The following is a 23494-nucleotide window of genomic DNA, read 5'->3' on the forward strand; positions in this document are numbered from 1 at the left end:
AACCCATCCTCCGAGGACTTTGAGCGAAAATCATCGAGTGAGGAAAATCCCAAACCCCAAACACCTACAAACCCAAAGTGATTGAGCATCACTGAAGAGATTGATCCTGCGTGGATCCGACGCTTGTTACCTTTGAAGACTATGCTTCTTCTAGACGGTTAGGCTTCATGGACTAGAGCATCCAAGAGGAATTGTGGATCGCCGAGTGACCGAAGTCTGTGAAGGTTTGGAAGTCGCCTGAAGACTTACCACGAGTGATTGGACGAGGTCTGTGTGACCTTAGTTCAAGGAGAATACGGTGAGGACTTGGTGTCCCGAGCTGCGTGCTCAGCGACTGGGTGTCCGGGACAGTGTGTCCTCAAGTTTAAATACTCAGCCACTCCAACCAGATGTACAACTGAGACAACAGTTGGAACTGGTCTACCAAATCATTGTCTTCACCAACCTTACTGGTTCTATTTCCTCAACTCATTCATTTCCTCATTACTGTGTTGAGTGATTGTTCATATCTGTGTTTGAAGACTTTGACTGAAGACTTTCTCAATTTCCTCAGTTCAATTTCTTCAGTCTCTTTGTCTTCATCTTGTGTTATCCTGTGTTTACGCTTTCTGTACTCTGTGTTTGATTGTCTTCATTTCATCATGATGACCATGTTTGTATTCTGTCATGCTTACTTCTGAGTACTTATTCCGCTGCAAGTAGTTCTTCGCTAGGGAATTTCCTCACCGGCAAATTCCTCAGGGAAGAAATCATAAAAATCGCCTATTCACCCCCCTCTAGTCGATATAACGCACTTTCAAGAATTACTTCAGTTATAGGTACGTGTCGAAGGGAACTTTGTGTGGTTTGTCCTGCTCCTGCCGCGACATCGTCCACCTCACCTGAGCTGCTCCATCAACAGAAGCATCCACCAAACCAGACATCACGACTCCTGACTGTCTTTCGCCGCCTCAGATCTCCTTCCCTGCCGCCGGCACCCACCCCAACGGCATCACCATCATCGACTGAGCAGATGCACCTGAGGAGTACACGGGTCCACAAGAGAGGTCGCACTCTTTTTTTTCTGCTTATGTTATGCATTGCTTAAACTTACCTGCTACTTTATCGTCCTGTTCAGCTCTTGGACTCCCAAGTCAGGTCCAAATTAATGTTCAAACTTGAGTTCTAAATTAGTTGTGGGGCACATATCGAGGCAGCAATGAATAGTACGTTGGTCTAATATTTGGTTCACCTAGGGTATGCCTATGTTTTTCATCTTGCGTGGGAAACAAATAGTAAAGCAATCATCATCTGTATTTTTATTAATTTAAAGCAATCATCAGCCTGCTATCATTATTTTTGGATCCATCCACTGGTTGTTACCATCACTCTAAATTTCTGCATGCTCTCCTTACATAATCTCACCATATTTTTTCGTATGCATGTCAGATATTGTACACAGTCATGCTGAACATGTAGAGAAAAAGAGAAGAGTTTTGCGCAGCAATACAATGTCATGCAGACATCGCTCCATGGTGGGTTCAATGGAAAACCCTCCCCACCCCTCTCCAGATTGTAATCCAGAGGAAGATATCTGTTCTGAGGCGGATTCAGACGCCGCTGACCACTCCTATTTACCCCCCCCCCCCCAAGGTGTTTACTCTACCTTGGCATGATGATGTTAGTCATATCATGCATATGTTGCCTTGCAGTGCCTACTTTTGACATCATATATGTCATCTGCTTAGTTTAGACATGTTCTATAATGCCACATGTTTAGTTTCGATATCATATATGGGAATTATGCAGTCTCATGTCTTTTAGCCAGCCATAATATATGTGAAATGTGCAATGCCATCCTGTTTAACCAGGCATCATATATTTGAATGATATCTTGCCCATCCTTTTCTTCATTACATTTCCATTTGTAGACAATGTTTGTACATTAAACTACTCTTCGTGTGAATCAGCCATTTGGGTGGGAGATGGAAAAATCTGGAGTGAAAACAACGCCTTCAGAGCAGACAGGGCTACCTGTCGAAGCAGATCTCTTGTTGGGTCCCGATAGCTCCTCAGAGATGGATTTAGAGACAGATGACCAGTCCTATTCCCCCACTGAGCTGTATGCTCTAACTTGGCATGGTTATACTGCTCATATCATGCATACGGTGTCTTGCATTGCATAGTTTAGACATCATATACACAATATTCAACACCATGTTTTTAGTTCAGACATCATATCGAATGCCCTCTGTTTATCATATAAATCACATATGTGAATTAAATGATGCGATCCTGATTACTTAGATAACATGTAGGTGAATTATGTCATGCGATCCTATTTAGTTATTCATCATATCTTTGAATTATGTTATGCTATGCTATCCAGTTTAGATAGACATCATATATGTGAAATTATGTCATGCTATCCATTTTAGTTAAACAATATACATGTCAACTATTTCATGCCCTCTTTTCTCCACACTATCTATTGCATCTGTCTCTCATACAATGTCTGTACATTCAACTATGTTTCCTGTTTATCAGCCATTTGAATTGGAGCGGGTGATGCCAATATCTAGCGGAATAAAAAACGGTCTTCAAATAAAACAGTGCTACCTCTTGGTGGAGATAGCGCCCCGGTTGTACATGCACAAGAACCGGCCCTACCACACATAACCCAAACTCTCACAGATTGTACCCCTACTGCGATGGATAGAGAACCAGCTTCACCCAATCTAACCCCAACCCCAGCCGATAGTAACCCAGTTCCTGTTGACACAGCACCATCTCCACCACAGAGCTCCCAAACAAGAGCAGTTAGTAAGGCAGCTCCAGTGCCCAAATTAAGGGCCAGTACTATCACGGCGAACCCCAACTCCACTAGTTAGTACGCCTATTCATGTGGAGGAAGCACAACCAGCTTGTCGTAGTTTAGCATCTATCGCATTTAATGTTGTTAAATTGTATGTGTGTATCTTCCCATCTTGGAAATATTATACTGAAGATGAAGGAAAATGTCGGTTGCAGGTGTTTGTCCAGGAGTTATGTGTAAGTAATGTTATTCATGGCAATTACTTTGCTTCGTCCCATACATCCTACCTCCATGATGGTTATAATACAGCAAATTTTCCCATTTTTCTCTATAGAGAAGGACCGATTTGGAAACTCAGGATGAGGTAACCTGTGCTAATACCTCTGCTATCTTCAAGAATGCTTGGTGGCAGTATCGGAATTACCTGAAGAAAACGTACTTCACCGGCAAAGAAACTCATCAAATTCCCTTACGTTCTCCTGAGACACATTTACTGGACGATGACTGGGAACGCCTTGTTCTGTACTGGTCCCGAACCAAGAATGTGGTAAGGTCTATGAGCTCATTTTCTATTTTTAAGTATTATATTCTTGCGTCTTACTGTACTCTGTTCATGTAGAACAAGTGCCTAAACCTGAAGAACAACTGTTCTAATTTAAGATTCCATTGCTATCATAGTTCAAAAAAGCGCTAGGCGTTAATTGTGCGTTTTGCCACCGCCTTGCGCTTTACTGACCAAAGCGCATGCTTATGCGCAGTTATGCACAGATTAAGCATAGTTATGCACAATGCGTTTTGCCAACGCCTAGAGCCTAGGTGCTCTTAAGCGCTCGCTTAGGCGCGCCTTTTTTAACTATGATTGCTTTGCTCTTGTATCACTGTATTTACTCATACAAACTTATTTTTAAATTGAAGGATCCAATCGAAACTCCAATGGCACAGCAGGTATGTTCACGCATGTTTCTTTAACAGGTTTGCTCTTATCAATAGCTCTTTTAATTTCAATTTCAATTGTGTATACAGTTGACTTTCATGTCATGCACATTACTAGCATCACAACAGAGCCAATAGTGTTGTTGTACATGTAGACCCGTGGTACCCATCTGAAATCTTGTTGTGCCGTGTAGTTTCCCATGCTTTGTATTCTTTCACTTCTGCTTTGTCTTCATGATTTGAACCGTGTCTCTATTTTGATTTGGCAAGACAATGCAGTGACCATAGGACATAGATATATGTTTGTTTGATGCTTTTATTATGTACTAGTACTTGGCAATAGAAGACTTGGTAGTTTAATCCTGTCCACCTTACTAATGAACTGGTTCACCGATATGAGTTTCATATACTAGTACATGCTAAACTTGTTATGTGTCTACTTGTTTCTTCTTTTAGAATGCTGACAAAATATTGGGGAAGAGTGCCTTATTAAGCAATGGTAAAGGAAGTAATGCAGATAAGGTTCAGGATAGTGACACATCCTTGTTGGTCTCCAAAAAACTGATAAAACAGCTAAGGAAGACTATCTTGAAGACAGCGAGACAACCCCAAAGTCCTGTCTTGGTTTAGTGTTCGAGTTACTGGCCACTACCACTTGCACAAGCTATTCAAACTCACTGTCTGAATCAGTTCGGTTTCTTGAGTCTCAACTACAAGCTGAAAGACATCGATCAGTTGTGCTGCGACAAGAAGCGGAAGGACCGCGGAAGTCCATGGAGCATTCAGATGCATACTTTCTGGTGCAACAGCAAGTGTTCGAGGATTTTAGCGCCAAACAGGACAAAGCTAATCAGCCTGCTAGATTATTGCCAGCATGGTGGATACCCAGGATAACGTTTCTTGAGCTCTTCTGAAGTTGTTTCAGTTATGCTCTTGTTTGGCTGCCGCTTTTATTTGCATTGGTGGCCAATTTTGACGGCCAGTGTATGTAATATGCTGCTTTGTTCCCTATATTTGCACTGGTGGCGAACTTTGATGCCCAGTGGATGTAACATGTGTAATAGCGTTAATTGCTTGCTTATTTATTTCCTTATTGTCTTGTTTAGTTGTTTGCTTGTAGTCACTGCAGTTCTTTTTCTTTGTTTTCTAGTGGCCACAATAGCCTATTTTTGGTAACTAGGCCAAAATAATCATGGCAACACACGGACTGTTGTAACCATGGGCCTCCTGCAGGCCGTATGATCCACGGGCCTTCTTCCGGCCGTAGGATCCATTGGCCTTCTATACGGGCCGTAGGATCCATTGACCTTCTATATGGGCCTTAGGGTCCATGGGCCTTCTACGGGCCATAGGGTCCATGGGCCTTCTACGGGCCGTACGACCCATGGGCCTTCTATGGGCCGTAGATCCATGGGCCTCATATGGGCCATAGATCCATGGGCCTTCTACGGGGCGTATCATCATTTCGCCAATCATGGTCGTATAATTCGTGGACCATAACGGGCCGTTAATAGACCGTATTTGATAACTCTATGAAAACAGCCCAACGGTTTTTTTTTGACATGAAAACGGCCCAACGTATTAACGGTCCACAAACAGGCCGACTGTAACGACGGGCTGAATTTGGCCCACAAGCAGAAAATGACAGTAACGGGCCGTATGTAACCGAATGCTACAAATGAGCCCAAGAATCAATGGGCCCTGAGAAGGCCGAAAGATAACTTGGGCTGGAAACAGCCCAATAGAATAACGGGCCGTTAATGGGTATAAAGTGATACACTGTTCATTATGGGCCAGTTTCACCATGGGCCGTTAATGGGCCAAGAGTTACAAAGGGCCTCATATGGGCCGAAAGAAGTCATGGGCCACACATGGGCCGGAAGTTAAAATGGGCTGGAATCATATTGGACGGCCCAGATGATGCTACTGGGCCTAATTCGGATAGGGCGTAACGGGCGCTGGGTTAGCGGGCTGTAAATGGGCTATATGCGAACATGGCGTTAACAGGCTTTCCGTGGGCCGGCCCGCCACCTTTTGACCAAGTCAAACGGGCCAGCCTTTTCATAGGAATGGGCCTCTGTTGGACCGTGCCATGTGTCGCCGTATCATAGGCGCCTTCGGTCCAATGAGCGGATGACATCTGTCCCAACTGTGAGCCGACACGTGTTTCCTCTAGCCAATGATGATTTTACACGTGGAAAATCCCCATTGGCCAGGGCTGTTAACGGGTTATCGGATCCAAAACCCGACCCGATAGCTTAACGACGTTCCGTTATGGTAGATGCCACGTGTCGGTCACCCTTGACGAAAGCACTTCTGTGATGCGCGATTTATCTTCGTGGAAGTGGACACTTCCGTGATGATAATTTTGGTAATGTCATGGAACACTTCTACGACAGCACAGGTATGACTATCTTGATTCTGTCATAAAATCGTCATGGATGTACATGCATGACAAAAAACGCGACCTACTGTGATAAACACGTATCATCACGGAAGTGTATTTTTTTGTAGTGCCTCTACATCTACCTTCGGGATTAGTTTTAGACCTAAATAATTGTTATTTGGTGTCAGCGTTGAGCATGAACATTATACCTAGATCTTGTTTGATGCGAGACAGTTATTCATTTAAATCTGAGAATAATGGTTGTTCTATTTATATGAGTAATATCTTTTATGGTCATGCACCCTTAAAGAGTGGTCTATTTTTGATGAATCTCGATAGTAGTGATACACATATTCATAATGTTGAAGCCAAAAGATGCAGAGTTGATAATGATAGTGCAACTTATTTGTGGCACTGCCGTTTAGGTCATATTGGTGTAAAGCGCATGAAGAAACTCCATACTGATGGACTTTTGGAATCACTTGATTATGAATCACTTGGTACTTGCGAACCATGCCTCATGTGCAAGATGACTAAAACGCCGTTCTCCGGAACTATGGAGCGAGCAACTGATTTGTTGGAAATCATACATACTAATGTATGTGGTCCAATGAATATTGAGGTTCGCGGCGGGTATTGTTATTTTCTCACCTTCACAGATGATTTGAGCAGATATGGGTATATCTACTTAATGAAACATAAGTCTGAAACATTTGAAAAGTTCAAAGAATTTCAAAGTGAAGTTGAAAATCATCGTAACAAGAAAATAAGCTTTCTACGATCTGATCGTGGAGGAGAATATTTGAGTTACGAGTTTGGTTTACATTTAAAGCCTTGCGGAATAGTTTCGCAACTCACGCCATCCAGAACACCATAGCGTAATGGTGTGTCCGAACGTCGTAATCATACTTTACTAGATATGGTGCGATCTATGATGTCTCTTACTGATTTACCGCTATCGTTTTGGGGTTATGCTTTAGAGACGGCCGCATTCATGTTAAATAGGCACCATCAAAATCCGTTGAGATGACGCCTTATGAACTGTGGTTTGGCAAGAAACCAAAGTTGTTATTCCTCAAAGTTTGGGGCTGCGATGCTTATGTGAAAAAGCTTCAACCCGATAAGCTCAAACTCAAATCAGAGAAATGTGTCTTCATAGGATACCCAAAGGAAACTGTTGGGTACACCTTCTATCACAGATCCGAAGGCAAGACATTTGTTGCCAAGAATGGATCCTTTCTAGAGAAGGAGTTTCTCTCGAAAGAAGTGAGTGAGAGGAAAGTAGAACTTGATGAGGTAACTGTACCTGCTCCTTTATTGGAAAATAGTTCATCACAGAAACCGGTTCCTGTGACGGCTACACCAATAAGTGAGGAATCTAATGATGTTGATCATGAAACTTCAGATCAAGTTACTACAGAACCTCGTAGGTCAACCAGAGTAAGATCCGCACCAGAGTGGTACGGTAATCGTATTTTGGAGGTCATGTTACTTGACCATGGCGAACCTACGAACTATGAGGAAGCGATGATGAGCCCAGATTCCACAAAATGTCTTGAGGCCATGAAATCTAAGATGGGATCCATGTATGAGAACAAAGTGTGGACTTTGGTTGACTTGCCCCATGATCGGCAAGCCATCGTGAATAAATGGATCTTCAAGAAGAAGACTGACGCTGATGGTAATGTCACTGTCTACAAAGCTCGACTTGTTGCGAAAGGTTTTCACAAGTTCAATTGGTTGACAACGATGAGACTTTCTCACCCGTAGCGATGCTTAAGTCTGTCCGAATCATGTTAGCAATTGTCGCATTTTATGACTATGAAATTTGGCAAATGGATGTCAAAACAGCATTCCTGAATGGATTTCTGGAAGAAGAGTTGTATATGATGCAACCAGAAGGTTTTGTCGATCCAAAGGATGCTAACAAAGTGTGCAAGCTCCAGCGATCCATTTATGGACTGGTGCAAGCCTCTCGGAGTTGGAATAAACGCTTTGATAGTGTGATCAAAGCATATGGTTTTATACAGACTTTTGGAGAAGCTTGTATTTACAAGAAAGTGAGTGGGAGCTCTGTAGCATTTCTAATATTATATGTGGACGACATATTATTGACTGGAAATGACATAGAATTTCTGGATAGCATAAAAAGATACTTGAATAAAAGTTTTTCAATGAAAGTCCTCGGTGAAGCTGCTTACATATTGGGCATCAAGATCTATAGAGATAGATCAAGACGCTTGATTGGACTTTCACAAAGTACATACCTTTATAAAGTTTTGAAAAAGTTCAAAATGGATCAAGCAAAGAAAGGGTTCTTGCCAGTAATACAAGGTGTGAAATTGAGTCAGACTCAATGCCCGACCACTACAGAAGATAGAGAGAAAATGAAAGAAGTTCCCTATGCTTCAGCCATAGGCTCTATCATGTATGCAATGCTGTGTACCAGACCTGATGTGTGCCTTGCTATTAGTTTAGCAGGGAGGTACCAAAGTAATCCAGGAGTGGATCACTGGACAGCGGTCAAGAACATCCTGAAATACCTAAAAAGGACTAAGGATATGTTTCTCGTTTATGGAGGTGACAAAGAGCTAGTCGTGAATGGTTACATCGATGCAAGCTTTGACACTGATCCGGATGATTCTAAATCGCAAATCGGATACGTGTTTATATTGAACGGTGGAGCTGTCAGTTGGTGCAGTTCTAAACAAAACATCGTGGTGGGATCTACATGTGAAGCGGAGTACATAGCTGCTTCGGAAGCAGCAAATGAAGAAGTCTGGATGAAGGAGTTCATATCCGATCTAGGTGTCATACCTAGTGCATCGGGTCCAATGAAAATCTTTTGTGATAATACTGGTGCAATTGCCTTGGCAAAGGAATCCAGATTTCACAAGAGAACCGAGCACATCAAGAGACGCTTCAATTCCATCCGGGACCAAGTCCAGGTGGGAGACATAGAGATTTTCAAGATACATACGGATCTGAATGTTGCAGACCCGTTGACTAAGCCTCTTCCATGAGCAAAACATGATCAACACCAAGGCTCCATGGGTGTTAGAATCATTACTGTGTAATCTAGATTACTGAGTCTAGTGCAAGTGGGAGACTGAAGGAAATATGCCCTAGAGGCAATAATAAAGTTATTATTTATTTCCTCATATCATGATAAATGTTTATTATTCATGCTAGAATTGTATTACCCGGAAACATAATACATGTGTGAATGCATAGACAAACATAGTGTCACTAGTATGCCTCTACTTGACTAGCTCGTGAATCAAAGATGGTTAAGTTTCCTAACCATAGACATGAGTTGTCATTTGATTAACGGGACCACATCATTAGGACAATGATGTGATTGACTTGACCCATTCTGTTAGCTTCGCACTTGATCGTTTAGTATGTTGCTATTGCTTTCTTCATGACTTATACATGTTCCTATGACTATGAGATTATGTAACTCCCGCTTACCGGAAGAACACTTTGTGTGCTACCAAACATCACAACATAACTGGGTGATTATAAAGGTGCTCTACAGGTGTCTCCAAAGGTACTTGTTGAGTTGACATATTTCGAGATTAGGATTTGTCACTCCGATTGTCGGAGAGGTATCTCTGGGCCCTCTCGGTAATGCACATCACTATAAGCCTTGCAAGCAATGTAGCTAATGAGTTAGTTACGGGATGATGCATTACGTAACGAGTAAAGAGACTTGCCGATAACAAGATTGAACTAGGTACTGAGATACCGACGATCGAATCTCGGGCAAGTAACAAACCGATGACAAAGGGAACAACGTATGTTGTTATGCTGCTTGACCGATAAAGATCTTCGTAGAATATGTAGGAGCCAATATGAGCATCCAGGTTCCGCTATTGGTTATTGACCGGAGACGTGTCTCGGTCATGTCTACATAGTTCTCGAACCCGTAGGGTCCGCACGCTTAAAGTTAGATGACAGTTATATTATGAGTTTATGTGTTTTGATGTACCGAAGGTTGTTCAGAGTCCCGAATGTGATAACGGACATGACGAGGAGTCTCGAAATGGTCGAGACATGAAGATTGATATATTGGACGACTATATTTGGACACCGGAAAGGTTCCGGGTGAGATTGGGACAATGCCGGAGCTCCGGAAGGTTATCGGAACCCCCCGGGAGGTACATGGGCCTTAATGGGCCTTAATGGAAAGGAGGGGAAAGGAGCAAGGGAGGGGGCGCCCCCCCAAGCCCAATCCGAATTGGGATGGGCCCCCCCCCCTTTCCTTCCTCCCTCCTTCCTCTTCCTTCCCTCTCCCTCTCCAAATAGGAAAGAGAGGAGTCCTACTCCTGGTGGGAGTAGGACTCCCCCCCTTGGGCGCGCATCCTCCCCTTGCCCGGCCCCCTCCTCCACTCCTTTATATATGGGCGAGAGGGGCACCCCATAGACACAACAATTGATCATTGATCTCTTAGCCGTGTGCGGTGCCCCCCTCCACCATAGTCCTCCTCGATAATATCGTAGCGGTGCTTAGGCGAAGTCCCGCGACGGTAGAACACCATCATCGTCACCATGCCGTCGTGCTAACGGAACTCTCCCTCGACACTCAGCTGTATCGGAGTTCGAGGGACGTCATCGAGCTGAACGTGTGCAAGAACTCGGAGGTGCCGTGTTTTCGGTGCTTGATCGGTCGGGCCGTGAAGACGTACCACTGCATCAACCACGTTGTGCTAACGCTTCCGCTTTCGGTCTACGAGGGTACGTGGACAACACTCTCCCCTCTCGTTTCTATGCATCACCATGATCTTGCGTGTTTGTAGGAAATGTTTTGAAATTACTACGTTCCCCAACATTGCATAAAGGTGGCTGGCGGGTGTCTGTTTCTCCAACTTTAGTTGAATCAACTTTGACTGTGGCCGGTCCTTGTGAAGGTTAAAACAACAAACTTGATAAATCACCGTTGTGGTTTTTGTGTCGTAGGTATGTATGGTTCATTCTAGTAGCCCGTAGCAGCCACGTAAATTTTGTAACGAACAAAGTAGAGGATGTCTAACTTGTTTTTGCAGGGCATGTTGTGATGTGATATGGTCAAGACATGATGTGATATAAAGATTGTTGTATGAGATGATCATGTTTTGTAAAAGTTATCGGCAACCGGCAGGAGCCATATGGTTGTCGCTTTATTGTATGAAATACAAGTGCTATGTAATTGCTTTACTTTATCACTAAGCGGTAGCGATAGTCGTAGAAGCAATGGTTGGCGAGACGACCACAACGCTACGATGGAGATCAAGGTGTCAAGCCGGTGACAATGGAGATCATGACATTGCTTCGGTAATGGAGATCATGAGGACAGGATGATGATGGCCATATCATGTCACATATTTTGATTGCATGTATTTATCTTTTTATGCATCTTATTTTGCTTAGTACGGCGGTAACATTATAAGATACCCTCTTTATTAAATTTCAAGGTATAAGTGTTCTCCCCGAGTATGCACCATTGCAAAAGTTCTTCGTGCTGAGACACCACGTGATGATCAAGTGTGATAGGCTCTATGTTCAAATACAACGGGTGCAAGCCAGATTTGCACACGCAGAATACTCGGGTTAAACTTGATGATCCTAGCATATACAGATATGGCCTTGGAACACTGGAGACCGAAAGGTCGAACGTGAATCATATAGTAGATATGATCAACATAGTGATGTTTAGCATTGAAGACTACTCCATCTCACATGATGATTGATACATCTCCAACGTATCTACTATTCCTAACGCTTTTCCTCTTGTTTTGGACTCTAATTTGCATGATTTGAATGAAACTAACCCCGGACTGACGCTGTTTTCAGCAGAATTACCATGGTGTTATTTTTGTGCAGAAATAAAAGTTCTCGGAATGGAAGGAAACTTTGCGAGGATTTTTTATATCAAATAAGATAATTTCTGGAGCCGGGAGTGACTTGAGGGGGCACCTGGGTGGGCACAACCCATCAGGGCCCGCCAGCCCCCCAGGCGCACCCTGGTGGGTGCTTCCCACCTGGTGGCCCCGCTGACCCCCAAACCGACGCTATAAAATCCCATATTTCTAGAAAAAATTGGGAAAAAGAATTATCACGTTTAACGAGACGGAGCCGCCGCCAAGCCCTGTTCTTCCTCAGGAGGGCAGATCTGGAGTCCGTTTGGGACTCCGGAGAGGGGGTGATCTTCGTCATCGCCAACACATCTCCATCGCCAATTCCATGATGCTCCCCACAGGGACTGAGTAATTCCTTCGTAGACTCGCTGGTCGATGAGGAGTTGGATGAGATTCATCATGTAATCGAGTTAGTTTTGTTAGGGCTTGATCCCTAGTATGCACTATGTTCTGAGATTGATGTTGCTATGACTTTGCCAGGCTTAATGCTTGTCACCTACTACGTGTTATGATCTGGCAACCCCGGAGTGACAATAGACGGGAACACTCCCAGTGATAACCATAGTTTGAGGAGTTCATGTATTCACCGTGTGCTAATGCATTGTTCTGGTTCTCTATTAAAAGGAGGCCTTAATATCCCTTAGTTTCCAATAGGACCCCGCTACCATGGGAGGGTAGGACAAAAGATGCCATGCAAGTTTTTTCCATAAGCATGTATAAGTATTTACGAAATACATGCCTACATTATATTTATCGCCCTAGATTATAGCTGTCGCATGATGAAAATCATCCAATGAGTCACCGATCCAATGCCTATGAATTTATCTTATATTGTTCTTGCTAAGTTAGTACTATTTCTACTGCTATCGTTACTGCTACAATATCACTGCTATCATTGTTACTGTTATCGTTACTACTGCTGCTATCATCAAAACTATCATACTACTATGCTACTAATAACTTTGCTATAGATAATTAATCTCCAGGTGTGGTTGAATTGACAACTCAGTTGCTAATACCTTCAAATATTCTTTGGCTCCCCTTGTGTGGAATCTATAAATTTGGGTTGAATACTCTACCCTCGAAAACTGTTGCGATCCCCTATACTTGTGGGTTATCAAGACCTTTTTCTGGCGTCGTTGTCGGGGAGCTAGCGTAGCTATATTTTTTGAGTCACTTGGGATTATTATCATACTATCACTATGAAGAATCTAAAGGATGCTAAGACTACGATTTTTCCCTCAAAGACGAGGAGAGGTAAGGAACTGCCATCCAGTTCTGCTTTAGATTCACCTCCTGTTATAAGTAAACATGCAACACCACAACACGCTATTCATCCTGATATGTCGCAAGTTATTGGTGATGCTACTTCTGCTATGAATGTTACTCATGATGATGCTAGTACCTTGCTTGATGATGATGTGCCACTAGGTTAATTTCTTGATGAACAAATTGCTAAAGTAAGACATCATGATATTGTTGAATCTGATGATGAAGTTGAAACTGAAAATACTGAAACACCTACTAGAACTAGTCCTCCTAGATATGAATTGCTAAACTTACCGGAAGGTTATACTATGAGTGAGGAGGCAACTGGAGATATTCTTGCTTCTAAGGATAGAAATGATCTAGAGAAATTATTATGCAAGTATAAAGAAAGATCTTTGAATGCTAAAATGAAATGTGATCCTGAGTTTGCTACTTCACCTATTGTTATTGCTGATAAGGATTATGAATTCTCTGTCGACCCAGAGTTAATCACTTTGGTTGAATCTGATCCTTTCCATGGTTATGAAACTGAAACTGTTGTGGCACATCTTACTAAGTTGAATGATATAGCTACCCTTTTTGCTCATGATGAGAAGATTCGCTATTACTACATTCTCAAGTTATTTCCGTTCTCATTAAAAGGTGATGCTAAAGCCTGGTATAATACTCTTGCTCCTGGTTGTGTGCGTAGTCCCCAGGATATGATTTATTACTTCTCTGAAAAATATTTCCCTGCTCATAAGAAACAAGCTGCCTTGCAGGAAATATTTAACTTTGTGCAAATTGGAGAGAGTCTCCCAGAAGCTTGGGGGAGGCTTATCCAATTGCTTAATGCTTTGCCTGATCATCCTTTTAAGAAAAATGAAATACTTGATATCTTCTATAACGGACTAACCGATGCTTCTAGGGACTTCCTAGATAGTTGTGTTGGTTGTGTTTTCAGGGAACGAACTATTGGGCAAGCTGAAGAATTATTGAATAACATATTGAAAAATTATGATGATTTAACTCCTCCTGAAATACCTATTAAACCCACTCTGAAGAAGAGGGGTATCTTATATCTCATTCCTGAAGATATGCAAGGGGCAAAGAAATCTATGAAGGAAAAAGGTATTAAGGCCGAGGATGTTAAAAATTTACCACCTATCGAAGAAATGCATGGGCTTGAAGCACCACCATCACCCAAGGTGGTAGAGGTAAATCTTTAATGAACTTCAATGATAGTGATGATCCTCGTAAAAAACATCCTAGTCAATGTCTTTATGAGTTTGATAATTACATTAGAAAGGAAGATCACTTCAATGCAAATGTTAAGAAACAATTGAAATACAGCTCTGATATGATTGCTCACTTAAGTGACTTGTTATTTACAATCTCAAATGATGTTAGAGGTGTGGGAAAACATGCCTCTATGGTTCAAACTCAATTAGAACAAGTTGCTAAATCTCAAAGAGAGTTACTTGATGAAATGAACAACAATATAAGTGACTTTTCTGTTAGAGTAGCAACTAGAGGAGGTAAAATGACTTAGGAACCACTTTATCCTGAGGGACACCCAAACATAATTGAACAAGATTCTCAAAGGAACAACACCACTACACCTAGTTCTTCTAAAAAGAAAAGGAAAAAGAAAAATGATAAGACTTTGCCTGCTTCTAGTGAACTTGAAATAGAAATACCTCCTGATAATGATAATGAAGTTTCTATCTCTGATGCTGAAACTCAATATGGTAATGAACACTCATCTTCTAATAATGAAAAAGATAATGATGAGGTTCATGAAAACACTCAACCTAATGATAAAGAACCAGATAATGATGTTGAGATAGAACAAGCTGTTGATCTTGATAACCCACAACCTAGGAATAAAAGATATGACAAAAGAGACTTTGTTGCTAGAAAACATGGAAAGGAAAGAGAACCATGGGTTCAAAAGCCTATGCCCTTTCCACCTAAGTCCACTAACAAGAAAGATGATGAAGAATTTGAACGCTTTGCTGAAATGATTAGGCCAGTCTTTTTGTGTACTCGCTTGACTGATATCTTGAAAATGCCTCCTTATGCAAAGTACATGAAATACATCATCACTAATAAGAGAAAAATACCGGAAGCTGAAATCTCCACTATGCTTGATAATTACACTTTCGAAGATGGAGTACCTAAAAAACTTGGAGATCCGGGAATACCAACTATACCTTGCTCCATGAAAAGAAACTATGTGAAAATTTCTTTATGTGATTTGGGAGCTGGTGTTAGTGCTATGCCTTTCTCTTTATATAAAAGACTTGATTTGAATAAACTCACACCTACTGAAATATCATTGCAAATGGCTGATAAATCAACTATCATACCTATCGGTATTTGTGAGGATGTGCCCGTCGTTGTTGCTAATGTTACTATTTTGATTGACTTTGCTATACTTGAGATGCCCGAGGATGAAAACATGTCGATTATCCTTGGTAGACCCTTCTTGAATACCGCAGGGGCTGTTATTTTTTACAATAAAAGCAAGGTCACTTTTCATATCAATGGTAATGAGCATACAGTGCACTTTCCGAAGAAACAATTCCAAGTGAATGGTATTAATGTTATTGAAAAATCTCCGACAATCACTATTGGAAGTTTTCAACTACCTCTACCTATTGTCAAAAAGAAACATGAAATGCTTATTGTTGGGGACATTCATATCCCCATTGAGGTAACTTAGTGATTTACGAAAGTTCTTCGGTTTCATGCTAATCGAAAATGGTTGTTAATAAGACTTGATCAACCTTATTAATGGATCAGTTTTTAGAGGTATGAAGTTGATGAATTTACTAAGCACTACCTTATGCCCCTATACCTTTTGTTTTTTTTTCAGTATTTAAATAAAATAAAATGCCATGCTTTATCTATTTTCTTCTTTTTCCGTGCAATAAAAAAATGACCCAAAAATAAAAGTTCTCAGAATGCTTTAAAAACCTAATATGATTTTTTTCTGAATATTTATGAATTTCTGGTGCAAATAATATCAGCGGGAGGTGCACCAGGTGGGCACAACCCACCTGGGCATGCCAGCACCCCAGGCGCACCCTGGTGGGTGCTACCTCTTGAGCACTATGTTGATTTTCCCTTGAAGAGGAAAGGGTGATGCAGCAAAGTAGCGTAAGTATTTCCCTCAGTTATTGAGAACCAAGGTATCAATCCAGTAGGAGGCTCCTCAAAAGTCCTGCGTACCTACACAAACAAACAAGAACCTCGCAACCAACGCGATAAAGGGGTTGTCAATCCCTTCACGGTAACTTGCGAAAGTGAGATCTGATAGAGATAATAAGATAAGATAAATATTTTTGGTACTTTTATGAAATAGATTGGAAAGTAAAAATATGCAAATAAAAGTAGATTGGAAACTTATATGATAAAAGATAGACCCGGGGGCCATAGGTTTCACTAGTGGCTTCTCTCAAGATAGCATAAGTATTATGCTGGGTGAACAAATTACTATCGAGCAATAGATAGAAAAGTGCATAGTTATGAGATTATCTAGGCATGATCATGTATATAGGCATCACGTCCACAACAAGTAGATTGAAACGATTCTGCATCTACTACTATTACTCCACACATCGACCGACTCCTGCCTGCATCTGGAGTATTAAGTTCATAAGAACAGAGTAACGCATTAAGAAAGATGACATGATGTAGAGGGATAAACTCAAGCAATATGATATAAACCCCATCTTTTTATCCTCGATGGCAACAATACAATACGTGCCTTGCTGCCCCTGCTGTCCCTGGGAACGAACACCGCAAGATTGAACCCAAAGCTAAGAACTTCTCCCATTGCAAGAAAGATCAATCTAGTAGGCCAAACCAGACTGATAATTCTAAGAGACTTGCAAAGATAACCAATCACACATAAAAGAATTCAGAGAAGATTCAATTATTTCTCATAGATAAACTTGATCATAAACCCACAATTCATCGGATCTCAAGAAACACACCGCAAAAAGAGTTACATCAAATAGATCTCCTAGAAGATCGAGGAGAACTTGGTATTGAGATTCAAAGAGAGAGAAGAAGCCATCTAGCTAGTAACTATGGACCCGAAGGTCTATGGTAAACTACTCACAACTCATCGGAGAGGCCTTGGAGATGAGGTAGAGGGCCCTCCGTGGTCGAGTCCCCCTCCGCGGAGCGCCGGCGAAGGCTCCAAGATGGGATCTCGCGAATACAGAAGGTTGCGCGATGGAATTAGGTTTTCATGGTGCTCCTGGATGTTCTCGGGGTACGTGGGTATATATAGGAGGAAGAAGTAGGTGGTGGAGCCACGAGGGGCCCACAAGGGTGGGGGGCGCGCCCACCCCCTTAGGGCGCGCCGGGCACCCTTGTGGCCGCCTCGTTCGCTTCTTGATGTCCACTCCAAGTCTCCTGATTTGCATTTGTTCCAAAAAGATCGCTCCTGATGGTTTCATACCGTTTGGACTCCGTTTGATATTCCTTTTCTTCGATACACTGAAATAGGCAAAAAAAAAACAGCAATTCGGGTTGGGCCTCCGGTTAGTAGGTTGGTCCGAAAAATGATATAAAAGTGTAGAGTAAAGCCCATAAACACCCAAAACAGGTAATATAATAGCATGGAACAATAAAAAATTATAGATACGTTGGAGACGTATCAAGCATCCCCAAGCTTAATTCCTGCTCATCCTCGAGTAGGTAAATGATAAAAACAGAAATTTTTATGTGGAATTCTACCTAGCATTATTCTCAATGTAATTTTCTTTATTGTGGCATGAATTTTCAGATCCAAATGATTCAAAATAAAAGTTCATATTGACATAAAAACAATAATACTTCAAGCATACTAACAAAAGCAATCATGTCTTCTCAAAATAACATGGCTAAAGAAAGCTATCCCTACAAAAGTCTGGCTATGCTCTATCTTCATCACACAAAGTATTTAATCATGCACAACCCCTATGACAAGCCAAGCAATTGTTTCATACTTTAGTATTCTCAAACCTTTTCAACTTTCACGCAATACATGAGCGTGAGCCATGGACATAGCACTATATGTGGAAAAGAATGGTGGTTGTGGAGAAGACAAAAAAGGAGAAGATAGTCTCACATCAACTAGGCGTATCAATGGGCTATGGAGATGCCCATTAATAGATATCAATGTGAGTGAGTAGGGATTGCCATGCAACGGATGCACTAGAGCTATAAGTGTATGAAAGCTCAACAAAAGAAACTAAGTGGGTGTGCATACAACTTGCTTGCTCACAAAGACCTAGGGCATTTTGAGGAAGCCCATCATTGGAATATGCAAGCCAAGTTCTATAATGAAAAATTCCCACTAGTATATGGAAGTGACAACATAGGAGACTCTCTATCATGAAGATCATGGTGCTACTTTGAAGCACAAGTGTGGTAAAAGGATAGTAGCATTGTCCCTTCTCTCTTTTTCTCTCATTTTTTTCTTTTTTTCTTTCTTTTTTTTCTTTTTTTATTTGGCCTTTCTATTTTTTATTTGGCCTTTCTCTTTTTTTTTATAAAGTCCGAAGTCTCATCCCGACTTGTGGGGGAATCATAGTCTCCATCATCCTTTCCTCACTTGGGACAATGCTCTAATAATGAAGATCATCATACTTTTTTTACTTACAACTCGATACTTAGAACAAAATATGACTCTATATGAATGCCTCCGGCGGTGTACCGGGATATGCAATGAATCAAGAGTGACATTTATGGAAGAATTATGAAGGTGGTTTTGCCACAAATACGATGTCAAGTACATGATCATGCAAAGAGCAATATGACAATGATGATGCGTGTCATAATAAACGGAACGGTGGAAAGTTGCATGGCAATATATCTCGGAATGGCTATGGAAATGCCATAATATGTAGGTATGGTGGCTCTTTTGAGGAAGGTATATGGTGGGTGTATGGTACCGGCGAAAGTTGCGCGGCACAAGAGAGGCTAGCAATGGTGGAAGGGTGAGAGTGCGTATAACCCATGGGCTCAACATTAGTCATAAAGAACTCATATACTTATTGCAAAAATCTACAAGTCATTGAAAACAAAGTACTACGCGCATGCTCCTAGGGGGATAGATTGGTAGGAAAAGACCATCGCTCGTCCCCGACCGCCACTCATAAGTTCATATAGGGGGAATATCATTCGGTCATTTGCTTGTAAATATGTTTAACCTAGTATCCATGTTTCAGCCTATTATGATCAAACATGTTTGCAATGACAATTAGAGATTATAGTTTCTCATTCCATGCATAAGTAGCTAGGAGTGAATTATGACTTATCTTGGATATCAACATTGCGTCAAAATGATTGTGATGTAGTATGATGATATGGTATCCTCCTCTGAATGTAAGAGTGGCTTGACTTGGCACATGTTCATGCATGTAGTTGAATCAAATCCAACATAGCCTCTATGATATTTATGTCCATGGTGTTCATATCCTACTCATGCTAGTTTCCAATGTTACTTATGCATAATGCATGTTCATGACCGTTGTTTCTCTCTAGCTGGCCGTTTCTCAACCTATTTCCTAGCCTTCGCCTGTACTCAGTGGGAACTCTGCTTGTACATCAAAAACCTGAAACCCAAGTTATTCCAGATGAGTCCACCATACCTACCTATATGCGGTATTACCCTGCCGTCCTAAGTAAATGTGCATGTGCCACCTCTAAAAACTTCAAATAAATATTATTTTTGTGTGCCTGGATCGTTCATGGAATGACAAGAGGTAGTCCGTATCTTCCAAGCTAAGTGGGTTATTCTCAGGTCGAGTGTTTATTCACTCGCCATTGCACAAGAAAAGGGCGGTAATAGGGATGCCCAGTCCCAAACTACAAAAAGAAAATAGCTTACAAATAATCAAACAAAAACTCCCAATGGAGTCATAACCTTTACATTTCCGCTTGGGAACCGCCACTAGCATGCTTAGCATGGAAGATATTGATAACTGATGGTCGTGAAGTGAATGAGAAGGGTGCATGTCTCAAAATATCATTTATGTACCTCTGTTTTAAAAACTTGAGCTCTGGCACCTCTGCAAATCACTGCTTCCCTCTGCGAAGGGACTATCTATTTACTTTTATGTTGTGTCATCACCTTCTCAATAAGCGCCAGAACCTGAGAGGACTGCTGTCATGATGATGCATTGTCTATAGCTAATGTTGGGTGCATCATGACTGGATCTTTTCTACCATGAATTACAATGTTTAGTCGCTGCTTGAACTTTGGGGGTGCTCCGCATTTATGTTTTGCGGTCTCAGAAAGGGCTAGCGAGATACCATTATTGTCATATTATATCATGGCTATTTTGACAACGTGTTGCTATTTGAGATATCTTATTATTGCTCTCTCGTTGTTTATGTCCTTGATATGAGTTAATATAATTTTTAAGAGTTATTGTTGACATGGTTAGTTATAATCCTTGCTGAAAACCTAGGTGTTGCTTAAGCTTATTTATGAAACAAGAGCAAAAGAGTTCGTAAAAGTTTTTCTTTTTCACTTTCAGTTTATCAACTGAATTGCTTCAAGACAAGCAAAGGTTTAAGCTTGGGGGAGTTGATACATCTCTAGCGTATCTACTTTTTCTAATGCTTTTCCTCTTGTTTTGGACTCTAATTTGCATGATTTAAATGAAACTAACCCCGGACTGACGCTGTTTTCAGCAGAACTACCATGGTGTTATTTTTGTGCAGAAATAAAAGTTCTCAGAATGGAACGAAACTTTGCGAGGATTATTTATATCAAATAAGAGAATTTCTGGAGCCAGGAGGGACCTGAGCGGGGCACCTGGGTGGGCAGAACCCACCAGGGCGCGCCAGCCCCCCCCCCCCCCCCGCCCCGCTGACCACCAAACCGATGCTATAAATCTCATATTTCCAGAAAAAAAAATCAACGAAAAAGAATTATCACGTTTCACGAGACGAAGCCACCGCCAAGCCCTGTTCTTCCTCGGGAGGGAAGATCTGGAGTTAGTTTGGGGCTCCGGAGAGGGGGATCTTCGGTCTTCGTCATCACCAACACATCTCCATCGCCAATTCCATGATGCTCCCCACCGGGAGTGAGTAATTCCTTCGTAGGCTTGCTGGTCGGTGAGGAGTTGGATGAGATTCATCATGTAATCGAGTTAGTTTTGTTAGGGCTTGATCCCTAGTATCCACTATGTTCTGAGATTGATGTTGCTATGACTTTGCCAGGCTTAATGCTTGTCACTTTGGGCCCGGGTGCCATGATTTCAGATCTGAACCGTTTATGTTATGACCATTATATCCATGTTCTAGATCCTATCTTGCAAGTTATAGTCACCTACTAGGTGTTATGATCCGGCAACCCCGGAGTGACAATAGTCGGGACCACTCCCGGTGATGACCGTAGTTTGAGGAGTTCATTTTCACCGTGTGCTAATGCTTTGTTCCAGTTCTCTATTAAAAGGAGGCCTTAATATCCCTTAGTTTCCAATAGGACCCCGCTGCCACGGGAGGGTAGGACAAATGATGGCATGCAAGTTATTTCCATAAGCATGTATGACTATTTACGGAATACATGCCTACATTATATTTATGATCTGGAGCTATTGCCGTATCGCCCTAGGTTATAACTGTCTCATGATGAATATCATCCAACGAGTCACCGATCCAGTGCCTATGAATTTATCTTATATTGTTCTTGCTAAGTTACTACTGTTGCAACTGCTATCGTTACTGCTACAATATCACTGCTATCATTGTTACTGTTATCGTTCCTACTGCTGCTATCATCAAAACTATCATACTACTGTGCTACTAATCACTTTGCTGCAGATAATTAATCTCCAGGTGTGGTTGAATTGACAACTCAGCTGCTAATACCTTCAAATATTCTTTGGCTCCCCTTGTGTCGAATCTATAAATTTGGGTTGAATACTCAACCCTCGAAAACTGTTGTGATCCCCTATACTTGTGGGTTATCAATGATTGGACATGGTTTAGTTGATTTGGATCACGTATCATTTAGATGACTAGAGGGATGTCTATCTAAGTGGGAGTTATTAAGTAATATGATTAAATGAACTTAATTTATCATGAACTTAGTCTTGATAGTTTTTGCATATCTATGTTGTAGATCAATGGCCCGTGCTACCGTTCCCTTGAATTTTAATGTGTTCCTTGAGAAAGCTAAGTTGAAAGATGATGGAAGATACTACACGGACTGGGTCCGTACCTTGAGGATTATCCTCATTGCTGCACAGAAGAATTATGTCCTTGATGCATCGCTCGGTGTACCACCTGCCCCAGCAACTGCAGACATTGTGAATGCCTGCAGTCGCGTGTTGATGAACTAAAATATGCAAGGGATGAATAATACTATCCCTGAGCTCTTCGCAATGCTAAAGGCCGCGGAGGTAGAAATCAAGAAGGAGCATCAAGTGTTGATGGTTAACAAGACCACTAGTTTCAAGAAAAAGGGCAAGGGTAAAAAGAAGGGGAACTTCAAAAGGACTGACAAACAAGTTGTCTCTCCCGGGAAGAAACCCAAGTCTGGACCCAAGCTTGAAACTGAGTGCTTCTACGGCAAAGGGATTGGTCACTGGAAGCGAAACTGCCCCAAGTATTTTGCGGATAATAAGGATGGAAAGGTGAACAAAGGTATAATTGATATACAAGTTATTGATGTGTACCTTACTAATTCTCGTAGTAGTGCCTGGGTATTTGATACCGGTTCGATTGCTCATATTTGTAACTCGAAGCAGGGACTATGGATTAAATGAAGATTTTCTAAGGACGAGGTGATGATGCGCGTCGGAAATGGTTCCAAGGTTGATGTGATCGCCGTCGGCACGCTACCTCTAGATCTACCGTCGGGATTAGTTTTAGACCTGAATAATTGTCATTTTGTGCCAGCGTTGAGCATGAACATTATATCTGAATCTTGTTTAGTGCGAGACAGTTATTCATTTAAATCAGAGAATAATGGTTGTTCTATTTATATGAGCAATATCTTCTATGGTCATGCACCCTTGAAGAGTGGTCTATTTCTGTTGAATCTTGATTGTGATGATACACATATTCATAATATTGATGCCAAAAGATGCAAAGTGGATAATGATAGTGCAACTTATTAGTGGCACTATCGTTTGGGTCATATCAGTGTAAAGTGCATGAAGAAACTCCATAAAGATGGACTTTTGGAATCACTTGATTATGAATCATTTGATACTT

Source organism: Triticum aestivum, chromosome 5B, assembly GCF_018294505.1.
Source record: "Triticum aestivum cultivar Chinese Spring chromosome 5B, IWGSC CS RefSeq v2.1, whole genome shotgun sequence".
Classification (NCBI taxonomy): Eukaryota; Viridiplantae; Streptophyta; class Magnoliopsida; order Poales; family Poaceae; genus Triticum; species Triticum aestivum.